The 18,096-nt window shown below is 35.9% G+C and overlaps 1 protein-coding gene across 8 annotated transcripts in view; it reads left to right on the top strand.

Annotated features, from left to right (window-relative positions):
* Positions 1 to 18,096, top strand: part of MTA1 (metastasis associated 1) — a 212,526-nt gene that overhangs the window by 96,994 nt on the left and 97,436 nt on the right. The gene's annotated exons all lie outside the window — the stretch shown is intronic.

Here is an 18,096-nt window from a genome sequence, read left to right as displayed (position 1 = left end):
CTTACAAGAAACTTATTTAAAACATAAAAATTTACATATCAAAACAAGGGACTGGAGCAAAATCTGTTTTGCTCAAGCTAAACTGAAAAAAAAAATAAAAAAAAACACCAGGGCTAACAATCAGTGATTTCATACAGTGAAGAAGGAAATAGAAAACCACTGAAGTATCTATGCCAAGAAAACTCTAAATCAGGTCACAAAGAGAAGGACAAGACTGAAATGTTGAAACAACAACTATTTCATTTATTATAACTATGGTAAATATAAATAAGATAACGAAATAAGCAGACAAATTACATTATACTCAAAAGCACTAGAGATAAAGATTCCGTATCAGCACTAATAACATAATATCTAAATAGGAGCTTTTTAAAAATAATAATAAATCAGCAATTAGCTAAAGTAATTTTTAAAAAGAGGAAAATCAGGTTGTATGAAAAAAGGAGAATACATAGTAACTGAAGAAGAAATAAAGGAAATAGTCAAATGATTTTGCTCAATTACAGTATATGCTTATATATTATATCATGTCATGTAAGTTATCACATATGTTTTCTCAAAGCTGGTTAACTTAGAGGAAATAAATAGGTACTTAACAAAAATCTAGAATATTCATATTGATAAAAGAAGAAATAAACTAAATAACCATCAGAAAAAGAAACTGAACAACTGTAAAATAAATCCCAAGGAAAAATCTTTTAGAATTTAAATAAATTCACATGTGAATTTTATCAAACACTAAAAGAACAATTCCAATATCCTATAAGTTGTTTGCATTAATAACAAAAGAAGACATTCTTCCAGGTTCTTTCTATCATAGCAATATGGACTTGATAGCTAAACCAGGAAGAGACAAAGCAAAGCAAAACAATTACCCATATCACTAATTTTGATGCAGAAGTTTTAAATAAGATATTTGTAAGTGGACTGCAACAACTAATTAGAAAGATTTTGCTTTCTGACTAGTTGCATTTATATCAGGAATACAGGGTTGGTTTAATATAAGACTACATATAAAACCATGTTAAAAATAAGTAATAAATAATATGATTTTATACATAGATGCTCAAAAGCCTTTTGGCAAAGTTCAACAGCTGTTTCTATTAAAAACTAAAAATCTTAGGAATGAATGGATATTTCCTTAACGTGATAAATATATGTATAAATCCAAGAGCAAACATATGTAATGGAGAAAAGTTACAGGCCTTTCTGATAAGATTAGGAGTAAAGCAAGAATATCCATTGCTGGGACAGCTAGGTGGTACAGTGGATAGAGCACCAGCCCTGAAGTCAGGAAGACATGAGTTCAAATTTGGCCTCACACCAAAACACTCGACACTTACTAGCTGTGTGACCCTGGGCAAGTCACTTAACCCAACTTCCCTTTAAGAAAAAAAAAAAGAAAGAATATCCATTGTTATTTAACATAATGTCATAAGTCCTACCCATAGCAATAAGACCAAAAGAAATTGAGAGAATGAGCATAGGCCAAGAGAAAATACTATTATCTTTTTTTTTAATAATAAGTTTTTATTGATATCTGTTTCTAACATATCACAAGTATCTTTCCCCCTCCCAAAGAGTCATCTTATAGAACTTTTATATATATATATATTTTTTTTTGAGAGGGGGAAAAATAATCAGCACAATTGATTAATATATTGAAAAAGTCTAAAAACATGTGCAGTGTGTAACACCTGTGGACCTGTCATCTCCACAAAGGAGTGAGGTGGATTGAGGGTATCCCTTCCTGTCTCTTCAGCTGAGTCCTTTTGAACTTTTAATTTTATAATATTTAATTTTGATTTTTTTCTTTGTTGTAGTTACTGTGTATGCTGTTTTTTTGGTTCTTCACTGTGCTGCGTCAGTTTATAGAGTTTTTCTATGTTTCTCTGTATTCATCTCACAAATAATTTCTTACACACCACATTCATGTACTAAAATTTATTTGGCTGTTATTCCCCAATTGATCAACATTTACTTTGTTTCTAATTCTTATCTGTTACGAAAAGTGCTACTATAAATAATTTTGGTGTATATAGTAACTTTCTTTGTATTGATGTCTTCCTTGAGGTATAAGCTCAGTAATAGTCTCTTATTCAAAGGATATGGATATGTTAGTCATTTTATTTGCAAAATTCCAAGTTGTTTTCCAAAATGTTTGTACCATTTCGTAGATTGACAGATTTACAGTGAATGACCGTGCCTTTCATTCTCCAACCCCTCCCCCATTGACCATTGCCAGTTTTTAATATTTTTGCCAATTTTCAGAATGTGAGTTGAAACCTCTTAGTTGTTTTGATTTGCATTTCTCTTATTAATAATTTGGATTGTCCATGTGGTTGTTACTCCTTAGCACTTCTTCTTTTGAGAACTTTTTATATCCTCTGGACATTTATCTGTTGGGGAATGTCTATTAGTGTTATGTATATTTATTTATCATTCATTTATTCATTTATTGATAGTATGGCTATATATAATAATTATAACATATATTATAATGTATAGGTTGTTTCTGTATCTTGGATGCCAAAACAATTAGCAAAGAAATTCAATACAAAGATTTTTTCCCCAGTTCAGTTACTTCCCCTTTTATTCTATGTACATTAATTTTGTCTGTCTACAAACTTTTCATTTTTGAGTACTCAAAGTATTCTTTATTTTATCTTTTGTAATTGCCTCTGTCTTTTGTTAAGAATACATCTACTTAGCTGAAGAATTATATGATCGGTTTATCTCCTAAGTATTTTGTAGTATGATCTTTAATATTAAGTTTGTATATGCATTTAGGATGTATGGTAGAATGTGGTGTAAGGTATTAGTCTAAGGCTAGTTTCTGCCAGATTGCTTTCCCAGCAAATTTTTAGAAAAGGTTTTTTTTTTCCCGGTGTTCATGGCTACTCTGTGCCTGCATAAATTACAATATTACCAATGTTAATTTGCATTTTAAATGTTATACCAATTAAATTAACAAAGGCATACTTCAAAGAACTTGACAAAAAAAACACAAAAATTCATTTGAGGAAAAAAAAGATTTAGAATATTATGAGAAATGACTAAAAAAAGTAGAGACAAAGAAGGAAGAGCACTTCATGACCTCAAACTATATTATAAAGCAGCAGTCATCAAAATCATTTTTTATTCATTTAAAAAAATAGAGAAACAACAATGGAACAGATTAGACAAGGGAGAATCAGAAACATAAGAATTCAACAATCAAGGTTTTGATAGAAAACTTCTGAAAAAACTACTGGGATTATTGTATTTTTTAAGCTATTCCATTTTTGTGTGTATGTTCTCAGTTTTGTTGTTATATAATTGTGCATCATATGTTCTGTTTATTCTTGTTATTTCTTTTGGTTTTGCTAGTTTTTGTGTTTTTCTTTCTTATCCAGTTGCTTTTCTATTTTATTGGATTGTTTAATATCACAGTTAAAGTTATAAGAGTTAGGCTTATATTTTCCTCCATCTATCTAATATTGAGGGTTTTTTCCTCAAAGATTTTTTTCCCTCTTCTGCTGTAAGCACAGTACTATCTTCCTTCAGTTACTTAATTTTAATCTTTTGTCAAGGTGACCTTGTTTCCACTGACTGATCCCCTGGTCTCATTTGTTACCCCATCCATTTGGGGTTTTACATATTAGTTCCCTTTCCCTCCTGTTTTTATCTAGATATATAACTGTTCTTCCCCCCCCCTTTTTTTTGTCCCTCCATCAAATAGATTTCCCCCTTCTTCTCTCCTTCCCTTTAACTAGTTCTTTTTTAATTTTTTAAAAAATTTCAAAGAAAATTCTTTTTTTGTGCCTCTTTCCAGAAATGATTTCTGTCACTCCCTTCATCATCCACCCTCTCTGTTTTCTTCCTCGTTCTCTGACTCTTGGCCTCTAAAATTATCTGGTTTCTCTCTTTGTCCACTCTAGTGGTTTTGTCACTGCTTTGTGGAGCTTATCTCATGGATTCCCCTTTTCTGTTGAGTCTCATTCCCAGAGCTGTGACATTTATTGCAGATTTCAGAGAGAACTGTCGCTATATGGTACGGTCCCTCTCCCACTATGTCCCTGATTATTCTCTGCCCCTCTCCCCCAACTGATCTAATACTTTCTCTTAGATACGTTTTTTTTTTAATCCCCATTTGCTTTTCCCTATTTTCTCCCTGGCTCCTTGCTCTCTTACTCCCGGGTACCAGGTGCCCCCTAGAGTTCTAACTTTCCCCTCTCCTGATATAGTTCTAGTGATTTTTTTTCAAGCAGCAAATCCCAGGGCAAGATATTTATTACCCTGCATGGAACATCTCTCTTCCGTAGGAGCATTCATCAATGGAACTCCCCTCTCCAACAGCAGTCTGCAAAGTCTCCTTACCTGTCCCTTCTCTTCCCTTGATCCTTAGGTTGTCTCTCTACATCTTATCTTGGAGACAGTATGTTTCGCTTGCATAGTGAGAGTGTTTTAAAAGATGTTAATTGTTTTTTGCTTCTCTTCTTCTAGATTGTCTTTCACTTCTGTGTATTTTAATTCCCAGTTTGTTCTGTTTGTTTCTTTGGTGACAATTGGCATTGCAGATTCCAGGTTTTCTATTTTTCTCATTTTTGCTGTGTAGGCTATAAATTCTGCCCTCATAGTTCTCGTTTCTTTTTTGAACCACTCAGGAAAATGTGTTGTGATTCCATGTTCTCCATGCAGTGGCACAGGGTTATTTATCTTAGCTAGTTTGGGAGCATTTTTCTTCATTTTGCAATGTTTTTTTTTTTTTTTTTAAATAAAGATACCCGAACTTGTTTACCTGATCTGGAGTGCATGCTTTCCCTGTTAATATATCTGCTTATGTTCAAGGTCTTTGAATTTTCTTCCTGAAATGTTTGGTCATTTCAGTCTTCTCCCCATTCACTCTGTTCCCTTAGAAACCCATAGAGTTTCTTAAACTTTTTCCACTCCAGCTCTTAAACTGTGGGTTGGGACCCCATAGGGTTGCGGCCCATGGTTTAAGAACCACTGCATGTTTCTTTGGGGACTCGATCTTGAAGTAACTGCCTCCTTCTACATTGGGCAGTTCACAGTTCACCAGCATTTGTCTCTGCCCTGAGTTACTTGTATGTGTGTTTAGAAGTGGCCCCAGCTACATAGCTCTTTCTCTTGGCTTTATTAGAGGGCTACTCAGCTTCTCCTATTCCCCCTTAATGTCCTGTTCTCTGTTGTTCTGTTCCACCTATTCTGTGCCGTTGAGAGAGTTGCTGCACTGGTGTTAACAGGTTGTTTGCTTTTGCACCATGGTGCTTTGGAGTTGTTTGCCCCATTTCCCTGTAGAACTGCCTGGTTGGTGCCATGGGGTTCTGTGTCTCTGCATGGGCAATTGAGAGCTTTATAATGCTGGTGCTACAGGATTGTCAGAACTGGTACCGACAGAACTGCCTTGTTTTTGCTAAGGAGTTGTCCTCTACCATAAATCATTTCAGAGCTTTGCTGTGCTGATGCTATGATGTGGCCCCCATCAGGCTGGGCTTGTTGTCTGTCCTTGCCTCAGCAAAATTCCATAGCCTACTCCATAGAGTCTCCAAGGCACTGGAGGGGGAGGGGTCAGGAATATAGGGTTGGGTTTTATTATAAGTGTTGATCTGTGCATCAGATTTGCTAGTGCAGCAGCTAGTGTAGGTAGCGTGGGAGGGGGAGGGAAGGCTGTTATTTGAGCTCAGGGTCAGTGAGCATCATTTTGTGAGGGTTTTTTTGCATCCTATTGGAGCACATGTGCTGGTTGTGGCTGCTGAATGAGTGCTTCGGATTAGTTCTCTGTGATTTCTTATCTAAGTTGTTCCCTTCTTGGGTTTCTTGCCATATATTTATTTATTTATTTATCTGTTTATTTATTTATTTGTTTGTTTATTATTTTTGTTATTCCACTACATCTGACAATAATATCTCTTTTGGGAATCTTTTGAGAACTAGTGGAAACTGGCTATAATTCTAATGCCCAGTCTTAAACTATTAGTCAGTTTTTTCATGTCAACCGCTATACAACCATATCTTCCTTGTCCTTGATTCTTTTAAAAACAAATTACAGGACTTTTTATCCTTGTAGATTTCATCTTACTGGTTTTGACATAGCATTCTCACCTAACCCTAATCACAGAATTGCAGAGTGAGAGAAGTCAGGTGTTATGAACACGTGTCCAACTCCTTCATTTTGCAGATGAGGAAAGTGACCCACCTGAGATTACATACCTAGTAAGTGGCATAGGCAGGATTCAAATCCTGCCTTCTGGTTCTAAGTATATTGCTCTTTCCATAAGCACGAATTGTTCTGAGACTTGATTGATTTTATCAGATAATAATTTGTGTCATTTGTAAATCTGATAATGCCTGTCTTCCTTGCCTTCACCAAAGTCTTGTTAAAGATATTGAACAATATGCTATAAGGATTGGATTGAGTCTGTATGGCGTCTCTGAGATCTCTTCTAGGTTTATGGCAATCATTTGTAATGTCACCTAATGATACTGTGATGTAGCTAGACTTTTACATACCAAAGTGACTTTTCAGGTATTTTGCTTTCCCAGTTTTCCATGAATATTGACTCTGAAGTGTATTGTTCTGCAATTTGGAAATCTCTTTGTAGAAGACTGGACTAATGCAGTGGGCTTGGAGTCAGGAAGACCTGAGTTCAAATCCAGCCTCAGACACTTAGTAGCTTTGTAACCCTGGGCAAATCACTTAACCCTGTCTACTTCAATTCCCTCATCTGTAAAATGAATTTGGAGAAGGAAATGGCAAACCACTTCTATATCTCTGCCAAGAAAACATCAAATGGGGTCATAAAGAGTCAGATAGGACTGAAATAACTGAATAATAACAACGACAAAGACTGTGTTTGGAGCAGATATCCTTTAAACTGAATGGAGATTTTTTTTTAAGCATTGCTAAAACTAGCACAGAAATTGCTATTCAGAATCCTAAGAGTGCCCAAAGATGAATCTCTTTGACTGAAGCAGATAATTTGTAAAGAGGTTCTACTATCTCTCATTAGGCAGAATTGTCTTCTCTCTTCTGGAAATCTTGGCATGGTTAAGTTAACTCCACAGAGGTAGAACTGTCCATGTAATCTATGGAGTCCCTGCTGGTTCTTATTAAGCATTAGTTTTTATAAGGCTTCTAAATCTTTTTGTCATGATTTAGTTTTGAAAGTGTATTTGTATGAATGGGTTGGAGAATAGGTTATGTTGTGAAATAGGACAGCCACATAATTTTATCCTTTGAGACTATAAATTATATAGTTCAATAACTAGATTTAGGATGTGGTGCTGAATTTACTGTATTATTTTTAAGTTTTAAAATCTTGAGTTTTATAGAGTTATTGTATGTATTGCATTAGGAAGTTCTTGCAACATGAGCCAGATAATAATAACAATAGGTGACATTTATATAGCATTTTGAAGTTTGTGAGTACTTTACAAGTATAATTTTATTTGATCTTCACAGTAATCTTGGGATCTAGTTGCTATTGTAGTCTCCATTTTATAGATGAGGAAATTTAGGCAGAAATCTATGATTAAGAGGTTTGACTTACCCAGGGTTAATATGTCTGAGACAGGATTTGAATTCAGGTTTTCCAGACTCCAAGTCTCATATTCTGTTGCACCATCTACAAGCCAAGGCGAAAGGTGATGAGAGCCTAAGCTAGATATTGGTGACCATATGGTAAGGAAATGGATACAAGAAGTAAAGAGATATTGTAGGGATAGAGTGGATGAGATTTGGCAACTAATTGGGTTGAGAGAAATGTGTGAAGAGTCAGTGACTCGGGATTATGAATTTTTTCCGACTTTTTGTTTGCAGAGGTTCTTTTCCTTCTTTCCCATCAGTGTTTTGGCACTACTTGAACCAATCTCTACTTCAGCTTGCAGCTTGCATTGGATAATAGGCATTCTTCATCATACTCTCAATTCATATGTAGGTTATTTGCATAAATTTTTTTTTTAAGATGGGAAAGGAGCTTTGGGAGTTGGTAATTATTAATAGCCTTCAGTCATGTTTTTATTGTTTTTGGAATAAGCTTCACAACTTTTTCCAAACCTTTGTTGACTACTTATCTTTTAAGTATCTTGAGAATTGGTCCTTCATTAATCTTAAAATTGCTGCTTTCTCATAGTAAGGGGAAGATGGTGCCTGTGGAATTAGATTTGGTAACAATAAGCTCTCAGCTCTGTTGCTTCCTCATGTGTGACCTTCGGAAATTTACTTTATTTCCCTGAATCCCAGTTTCCTTCTATGTAAAATAAGGTAAGGGGACTAGTGACTTCTAAGGTTACTTAATCCATCAGTCAATATTTATTGAGTGCCTACTATGTGCCAAATACTGTGCTAAGTGCTAGGGATGCATAAAGAAGCTGTAAGTCTGGGCTCTTAGGATCCTAAACTGAAATTGGTGGAGATGAAGTGAATTCTTGATTCAAGTTCACACAGATAGCTACTGACAGAAAAATTTGAAAAACTAATTTTAGAAAGGACACAATATAGTCGTCTGTCTTCTTCCTGTATTGTCTTGACCAGATCTATTCCGTGAATACTTCCTCCCAGCAATCAGTTGTCATTCTAATTCAGCACTATCCCATGTGTAATATGGGCTGAATAATATCTTTCACGTAGACAAAGAGAAAATTAACGGGCGTCTTGGGGTCTATTAAGGTCCTTGTAAGCCCTAGGTTCTTCTGTTTGTAGGCCTTTGCTGGTTATATTTTTATGAGTGCATCTGATTTTGCAATAAAAAAATTTGAAAAGTTCAAAAAAAAATTGAAAATTGCTGTTTTCTCACTGGCACCATCTGTGTACAAATTGTAGCATTATCAGAGTATCCTGGGCAGAGATTTTTGGTAAAATAGGTCTGTGATAAATACTTTCGTGATGTAAATGATTACCCCCATTTATCTGTTTAAAAGGATTTTTATATATCATATTTTCTTTGAAAGATAGCCATAGAGTAAAATCCTGATAATAAAGTGACTTAGATGCTAAAGTGGATTCTAGACACGTTCTGAAACACTAGCCTAATAAGGGAGTTGTTACTTTGTACATGTAGGGGTAAGGTGGGCACACATCCATTAATGTAGTTCACAAATAATTGTGAATGACAGTATTTTTGTAAATCGGACTTAAAGTGACAATAGAAGCAAGAGAAGTGAAATAATGTTCTCTTACTACCCTTTTGCACCTTCCCATTCTGCTTGCAAGGAATTCAGTCCCCTGTGGATGTCCAAATGTCCAGCAGACATCTTAAATTCAATATGTCCAAAATAGAACTCAGTTTCTTTCTCTCTAAACCCTTCCTCCTTCCTGGCTTCTCAATAATATAAGGGGCAGCATCATCTTCACGACTCTTCTGGCTCAAAACTTAGTACTCATCCTCAGCTCTTCACTGTCTTCCCCCTCACCCCACCTCCATATTCAATTTGTTTTTGAGGCCTGTTAATTTCACCTTAGCATTTTTTGTTTTGTTTTGTTTTGTTTTCTGGGTGAGGCAGTTGGGGTTAAGTGACTTGCCCAGGGTCACACAGCTAGTGAGCATTATGTGTCAGAGGTCAGATTTGAACTCAGGTCTTCCTGACTCCAGGGCTGGTGCTCTATCCACTGTGCCGCCTAGCTGCCCAACAGCGTTATTTTCTAAAAGCACATTTTTCATGCATTAACACCTCACACCTGGGCTGTTGCAATAGGCTGCTGGTGGATCTGCCTGCCTTAAGTTTCTCTACACTCCAGTCCATCCTTTATTCAGTAACCGAAGTGATTTTTCTAAAGTACGGTCAGACTGTGTCACTCACTGTTCAGTATTCTCTGCTGGCTCCCTATTGCCTTCTTAAGATCACATATGGAATGCTCTGTTTGGCATTTAAAAGCCTTTTATAACCTAGCCCGCCTCCTCCCTTTCCAGCCTTCTTATGTTTTATTTGCTTACACTGGCCTCTTTGCTGTTCCATGAACAAGACACTCCAATCCTCAGCTCTGGGCATTTTTGCCTGCTGTCCCCCATGCTTAGAACGTTCTCCCTTCTCATCTCTGCCTACTGATGGTCCCCCTGCATCCTTTAAATCCCAACTAAAATTTCATCTTTTACAAACCCTCCCCAAATCCTCTTAGTTCTAATATACGCTCCTTTTGTAATGATTTCCTATTTATCCTGTATATATCTTGTTTGCATATATTTGTCTACATGTTGCTTCCCCCATTATATTGTAAGCTCCTTGAGAGCAGAACCTGTCTTTTGCCTCCTTTTGCTTCTTCAGTGCTTAGCTAGGTGCCTGGCACGTAGTATACACTTAATAAGTGATTGATTAACTGTATCTTACTCAGTTCTACCAAGATTGATTGGTGCCTTAGGTAAATGGAGAAAGTATGTTAGAGGCAGAGACCAAAACTAAGCACAGGTGGGTGTTAGGTGAGTCTTAAATTAGGTTGGGAATATACATCCTGGAGAAGGTGTGGCTGTTTATCTATGATAGACAAGGAAAATATGCTGTGGGTTGATGGCCGGAAAGGAGTGATTTGCTGTGCAAGTGGGATAGCTTTTGTGTAGATTAGGAGATAAGGGAAGGAGGAAGAGAGAGAGTGAAGAAAGTCCTGGAACATTTAGATAATTAATTGTGTGATAGAGAAACCAGAGCCTCCATTCCACACTGCACCTGCTTAATCCTCTCCTACAAAGCTCCCTGTGTTCTCAGTTTATGCTGGAGCCAGACCTCATTCCTTAAAAACAAATACTTTTCTCAGTTCTTTCTTCACATCTTTAAAAAGCCTGAGGCTTTTTGACCATTTAATTCTGGCTGATCTTATTGCTAACTTTGGTGAGCCAGAGAGACCCTAGCAGCTGTAGAAAAAATTTGTTAGTGCTAGAGAACCTGGATAGGGGATTTTACATGCCAGCTGTTCCATAGGGCTCTTTTTGTTAGCCCTTTGGTACCTATTAGTTTTTGATGTCATGGGGGAGGTTCTTGGCTGACATTCTTGGTGTACTTTACTCCCTGCTCCCAGCCAGCTAATTAATTAAACATTTTTTAAAATTCAATTTTATTTTTCAGTCAGCAAATATCCACCATATTCTCCTCTGTACTTTGAATTGAGAAACAAAGAAAAACAAAACCACTATTACAAACATGTATAGTTAAGCAAAACAAATTTCCACATTGGTCATATGAAAACAGAAATGTCTTATTCTGGTTTCAGCTCTGTCAGGAGTTGAGGATCATGTTTTATCATGAGTCCTCTAGAATCGTGGTTCATAGTTGTTTTTTATTTATTATATTCTTAATGTAAACATTTTTTTCCTGGTTCTGTTCACTTTTTGTCACTTCATACAAATCTTGGCAGGTTTTTCTGAAACTATCCTCTTTGTAATTTTTTTACAGCACAGTGATATTCCATTATATTTATATAATGTCCTTACCATTCTCTAATTGATGGGTACACTCTCGGTTTCTGGTTCCTTGCTGTGGCAAAAATAGCTGCTATAAACATTATTGGACAGTCCTAGAGTTTGTTCTACTTAGGACTTATCTTCCTTTTATTCCACCCTTTACTCCCTACCCTTTTCCTCTTGTATCCTTGTTGGAGTGAAGTATATATCTGTATCTAACCATGTGTATATTTGTTCTTTCCTCCTTTGAACAGTTCATATGAGAATGAGATTTAAGTGTCAGCTATTCCCGTATCTTGTTCCTCTTTGCATAGACTTTTACTTGAACATCCCAAATATGTGAGATCACTTTTTTTTAATGGACAATTTTTATTACATAATAATATTGCATAAAATTATTTTTATACAAAAAACAAATGCCATTAAAATTAGAAGGAATACAAATAATTGGGGAAAGGCTTCATAGAAAATTTATCTGATAAAGGACTCATGTCCAAAATTTATTAAAAGTAATTCAAATTTATAAGAACAGGACCTATAATGCTGCCCCCCTCCCTCATCTCCCCCTCACCAAGAAAAATCTGTCAATTGATAGTAATGGGCAACTTTCAAAGGAAGAAAACAAAATTATCAAGAAACATATAAAAAGCACCAAATTACTAATACTTAGAGAAATTAGAATTAGAACACTTCTAAATTTTCATCTCATACTTGTAAGATTGTACAAGATTGCAAACAGTAGAGGAGAGAGAGAGAGAAACAGAGAGAGACATAGAAGAAGGGAAAAATGAAGAAAGAACAAAAACAAAAGAAATTGTCATTGAGGCATCTTTTTTTTTAATGGAGAAAAAAGAACAGAAGAAAAACCACAAAGAAGTACAGAAAGGGACAATTTTGAAACATGCAGGTAAATCTTAACTTACATTCTTATAAGGAAACTGTACATTATAGAAGCCTGACATTTTGTATACAACCCTCTTTTTCTCCTCCACTATGTATATGAAACTTACCTGATTTATGTTCAGAATAAAAATAATAAATCTAAAATTAAGGCAAACTATATATAAATCAACAAGCATTTACTAAGGGAGTATTATATGCCAGCCTTAGAGCCATGTTCTTTGAGTACAACAGCATACCCTTTATCTACCAGCTATTAACCCCATTAAAAAAAAAAAGTTAATCTGGCACAACCTATTCTTGAAGAAGCCTTGCTGGTTCTTTGAATCTATTGCTTCCTTGTGTAGCTGCTCACTAACCATCCCATTAATAATATGTTGTAGAATTATTTCCAGTAATTGAAGTAAATTATACTGTCCCATTTTTGTGGATTCCACTCTTCTTCCCTTTTGAAAATTGAGGACCACATTTGTCCTTCTTGATCCTTGTACTACCTCTCCTATTTTTCGTGATTTTTCAGAAATTACCAACAGTTACTTAGTAATCATATCCTCTGTGAACTTCGGTACTTTGAGTAACCTAGAAAATAGTTTGTCTAGGCCTTGTGACTCAGATTTACTAAGGACAGATACATATGCTATGTTTCAGGTTTTTATTAGTCATTTTTGTTCTGTCCTCTACAGCACAAAGATTCTTCTTGTCAGAGAAAACAGAAGTAAAATTAGAAATAGTGAAATTAGATTTGAATAGTGTAGACTTTTTTTCTATTTTCCATTATCATGGTTCTGTACATCCTATACATTAGTCTTCTCCCTGTTGTTGTGATTGTGTTTGTGGTAGTTGGCACTTTTCTTTACAATTCCTATCCAGCCTGAGTTCATTCAAAGCTTTAGCAATCTTGACACTACCCTTATGGGACCCAGTTATATTGGCTTCTTTATCCTATTTCTGTGTGAGATAATTTTCCCTCACCTCCCTTTTCCTTCTGTGCACCATTCCTTTACCTCTCTTCTTCTTTTGAGATCAACAAGACTTAACAGAACCACTCCCATACTTTCTAATTAGAATCTCTCTGTTTCCCTTGATGGTGATAGAGTTCTGAGGAGAAACATATATATCATTTCCCTGTATTGGAATGTATACAGTTTATCCTTGTTTAGTCCATTATGATTGTTCATTCATGTTCACCTTAATTTCTGTGTTTGATTTCAAAGTTTCTTTGTAGCTCTGATCTTTTTGTCAAAATGCTTGCAAGTCCTCTTTTTCATTAAAATTTTTTTTCCCCACTGTACAATTAATGCTGTTTTGTGAGATGTTATGCTTGACTGTATATCCTTTGTCTTCTGGAATATTTTGTTCCAAGCTTTTTACTTCTGTATAGTGGTAGCTGCTAAATAATAATGATGAAATAATACTAATGGTAATGCTGTTTATATAGTACCTACTATATCTAAGCACTATACTAAGTCCTTTACAATTGTTATCTCATTTGATCGTCACTACAACCCTCTTATTCTCCCCATTTAACAGGTAGGGAAACTGAGGCAAATTACATGTGATCTTGACTTGGTATTTGAATTCTTTCTTTCTGTCTGCTTATTGTATTTTTTTCTTTGACCTAGAAACTCTGGACTTTGACTAGAGTGTCCCTGGGAGTTTTGGGGTTTTGGGAGGTGACTGGTAGATTTTTTCTTTTTTTACTTTGCCTTCTGGTTCTAAGAGATCTTTTAAAATATGAGGTATAGGCCTTTTGTTCATATTTTTCAAGCAGTCTAATAATTCTCTTATCATTTTCTTACACATAATTGTTTCTATGATTTCTCCTTTAATCTTCTCATTATTTAGAATTTTACTGTTAAGTATCCATTTCAGTTCACATGTTTTGTTTATGTTCTCTGAATTGATTACTGTTTTTTGTGTTTATGGTCCATAAAGGATATATTTACTATTTGTTTATGTCTTGTTATAGTACACTTAAATTTTCCTTTATGAATTTATATACTGTTTGCAATATATAAATTTACTGTTGATATTTGTTGTCTGTGATTGCTTTCAGCATAGTGTAATTTCTTTATGCCTTTTAATATTTTGAAGTTTGTTTCAGCTTTGCCTGATGATGTTTGCAACTCCTGCTTTTTTGAATTCACTTGATTCATGGGATTAAAGCTTGTAAGGTACCTGTTTTGGGTTCGTTCTTCTAGAGAGTTTCTATGTCATTTCCCTGTGACTCTTGCCACCGCCCCCCCCCCGTTTTTTGTTGTGCCTCACTTTTAAAAACACCATTTCCTCTAGTTGATAGAGAACATGTGCCTTCATGTTAGGAACTTTCTTATGTCCCTGATTATGGAATGTATTATTGACATATGTCCTCCTGATGGTAATTTTTTCCTCTCATTTGCCTTGAACTCTCCTCCCTGGATTCAGAGCTGATTCCTCTGTCTTCCTTTATGTATCATATCTCCGTGGGATCATTGATTGATGGTATCCACTTTCACCAGTGAATGAAGAGTTCCATGTTTCTTACTCCCCTTTTCAGTTTCTTTTCTGGCCTCCTTGCTCATTCTCCTGTGAACTCTCTTTTTCCTTCTAGATTTCAGGAGTTATTTTCCTTTCCTTTTTTAGCAGTTGACTTGATCAGGACATATTACATATTATTCTTTCTGTTCTTCCTCCCTGTACACTTTTTATGTACCCTTCTATTCAGCAGTTTAGTTCTATAGAAGATATTGTATTGTATGGTTTATTTCATGATGTTTCAGGCCTTTTTCTCTGTCACTTGTATTTGATTTGTGCTTTCACCCTTATCTCCTTTTATGCTTCTACCCAGACCTGCTTCACATTGTTTGCAGAACCCTCTTTCTGTCTCCTTATATCAACCTAGGCCTTAAAAATGACATGTGATTTTTTTTTTCATGGCTTTCCCAATTAGAATTCCATCTAGTACATTTTCTGTCTGTTTTTCTTTGGACGTAGTGCTTGTTATTATTCTTCCTGCTACTCAGCCCTCTTCTCCCCAGCTATCTTCTTGATTGCCAGTCTTGGGGACAAAAGGATGTACCCTAGAGCTTTAACTTTTTTTCATTTCTAGAACTTTTATCCTGGCATCTTGTTGATCTGACTTAGAGCAAGTCATCTGGCCCACTATTTCAGGCAGCTCACAGCCATGCTTCTCTTCACTCCCAAATCCCCATCCATATTCTCTGCAATCCTGCTTTCTAATTCTAGAACCATAATCAAATCAGCACTGTCATTTTTCCTATAAGGGCTGATTCAGTTTACTCCCCCATAACCCAAGTCAGCATCCTTGTAATATTATGGACCTAAGTGTCCATATTTAGTCATCATTCCCTTGTACTTGTTGTTTTCCACTATAGTTATCAGTCAGGTAGTCAGTGAACATTTATTAAGCTGTATGCCAGCTCCTCTTTGACTAGTGCTAAGCACTAGGGATACAAATATATATCTGCCCTCAAGGGACTTATAATCAGATAGAGGGACAGCACACCAAAGAAGAGCTGAAAAGGGGTGGAAGGGGTGGGAGCTAAACTGTGATGGATAAGCCCAAAGAAATCCTAAGGGTAAGAGCTGGGTGGAAAATGAAGAGATGGCTGGCCTGAGCCCCCTCCTTAAATAGAGGTTTTGGAATTTATGTTCCTACCCTCCAATCAGAAGTGCATAGGGTACCTACTTATGAGGTTCCTAGCAACAATGAGCAAGAAGACCAAAGGGGTGCAGCCAGGTGAGAAATGTATGCTCTTTATATATGTATTCCCCGTGCTTAGTGCTTGGTATATACTTACTTTGTTACATTTGTTATTAATTGGAAGATTTAGGTTTTTTTAAATGTGTAAATAAAACTACCATGGACCTGAAGCAGATGTTGCATTGCATCTTGGAAACCCTAGACAGTTATTTAGTGACCACGTTCATGTTCTGTGCTTCATGATTTCCTAGCCCAGAGGGTTTGTGTATTTACTTTCAAAATTCCTTCTCTGAAGAAACACTTTTGATTCAGTATCCTCTCCAGGCACAACATGCACCCCATATCCCATGGTAATATTAGTAAAAGCTTGTGTTTCTATCCTTATAAGAAACCACTGAGATAGATGTCATTATTATCCACATTTTACAGATGAGAAGTTGAAGCTGAGAGGGTAAGTGACTTGTCCATTGTTATATAGGTACTGTCTGAGGCAAGAATTGAGTTCAGGTCTGCCTAACTCCAGATTTAGTGATCCAAATCCACTATTCCGCCTATCTGCCATGAGACTGGATGGTATTCCCTCCCATACTCCTTGATTGAGATAGACCTGAGGCAAGAGCTTCAATCACTGCACCACTTACTCTGGGATTTAGTATTTCTTCCTTATTTCCCTGTTTTCAGGGATAGAGATCAGACATCAAGGAAGGTCCAAAGACTAGTTTGGAGTTATCTTTCAAGATGATCTTGCCATATTAGGTGCCCTGATCTTTTAGAATTTTCAGGCTGTCTGTTTTTTGTATCTTAATTGAAGGAAAAGAAAAAGCTTACCTTTTCTCTGCAGCTGTATATAGCTCAAGGCAATGTTTCAGAATAATTAAGCAGATAGGTTCACTTAGCTTTCTACAGGAGGTCAGCACAACGATATTTTAGTAGAAATCTTAGTATTTATTTTAAGTTGGCTGGAAATTAGCATGATGCTCCAAATACATTGAAGACCACTGAAGCCAAAAAATGTGAATTTGAAGGGGACTAGGTTGAACTCGTGGTGATGGGAGGGAAAGTGAATTGAAAGCATTTTGAGGCATATCATTGGCTTACTTGTGTTCAAAAGAATCTGTTTGGCAAACTTTTTTTGCACAATTCTGAGGGTTGAAGTCTAAGAAGAGCAGAGGGGAAGAAGGGTAATGAAATGGAATTTTAGGTGTTTGGAGCCAAGGTAGTTTCAGTAAGAGATTTCTTGTGATTATGGCTAAAGGGGACCCCAGACAACCTCTCATTTAACTGTTGTATTTTACAGATGGAAGCTGGGGTCCAGGGAGCTTAAATGCCTTGCCTTAGGTCATAAAGTAGTAAATGTTGTGGTTAACATGGTATTTCAGAAAGAGAACAAAGCCTATAGCAGCTTAAAATAGATGAGAGGGCTAGGGCATTCTTGAAACTTTTAGATGTGAATTTGTGAAGTTTAATACGTGGCCACTGTTGAGATTTTTAGCCTGGTTTGTATGGATCAGTTACCAGCATGAAAGCATATGCAAATGAAAAATTGATGTCATATTCAAACCATATCATACATCTGGAATACAGTGAGAGTTATAGTGTGAAGTGTAAATCCAAATATATTTCCACTTAATTGATAACCAATTTTCCCAAATATGGTTGTTTAATTCCTTTTCCTGACTTTTCTTTTTTTATGGTTATCATGGAAAAGGTGTCTTCCCAAGGCTCAGGAGCGACCTTAGTTCGAATGCTACATTTAAACTGCAGCATTTTGAAATGCAACCAACATTTGTTAACATTATTTTGTCATTTATTTATTAGAGCTAGCAAACTTTGTGACTGTTGGCAAGTCACTTAAACTCTATAAGCTTTAGTTTACTCATCTGTAAAAATGGGATAATTGTACCTTTAGTGTTAATTCACAGTATTGTTGTGAGGAAAAAATGTAGTAAGATATATATAGATCTCTTAGCAAAACCTAAAGTGTTAACTACTTTTGAAACACTAATCAATTTGTGATTATATATTTGGTTGAGTGGTCAGGCATCTTGGTTCTAGTCTGTTGACCTGTTGATTTTATTTTTGCCTACCTAGTATGAATAGTAG

This window comes from Phascolarctos cinereus, unplaced genomic scaffold (genome assembly GCF_003287225.1).
Source record: "Phascolarctos cinereus isolate Bilbo 61053 unplaced genomic scaffold, phaCin_HiC Scaffold_3;HRSCAF=262, whole genome shotgun sequence".
NCBI lineage: Eukaryota > Metazoa > Chordata > Mammalia > Diprotodontia > Phascolarctidae > Phascolarctos > Phascolarctos cinereus.
The sequence above is the reverse complement of the archived record's forward strand: the minus strand, read 5'-3'. Positions and strand labels throughout refer to the sequence as shown.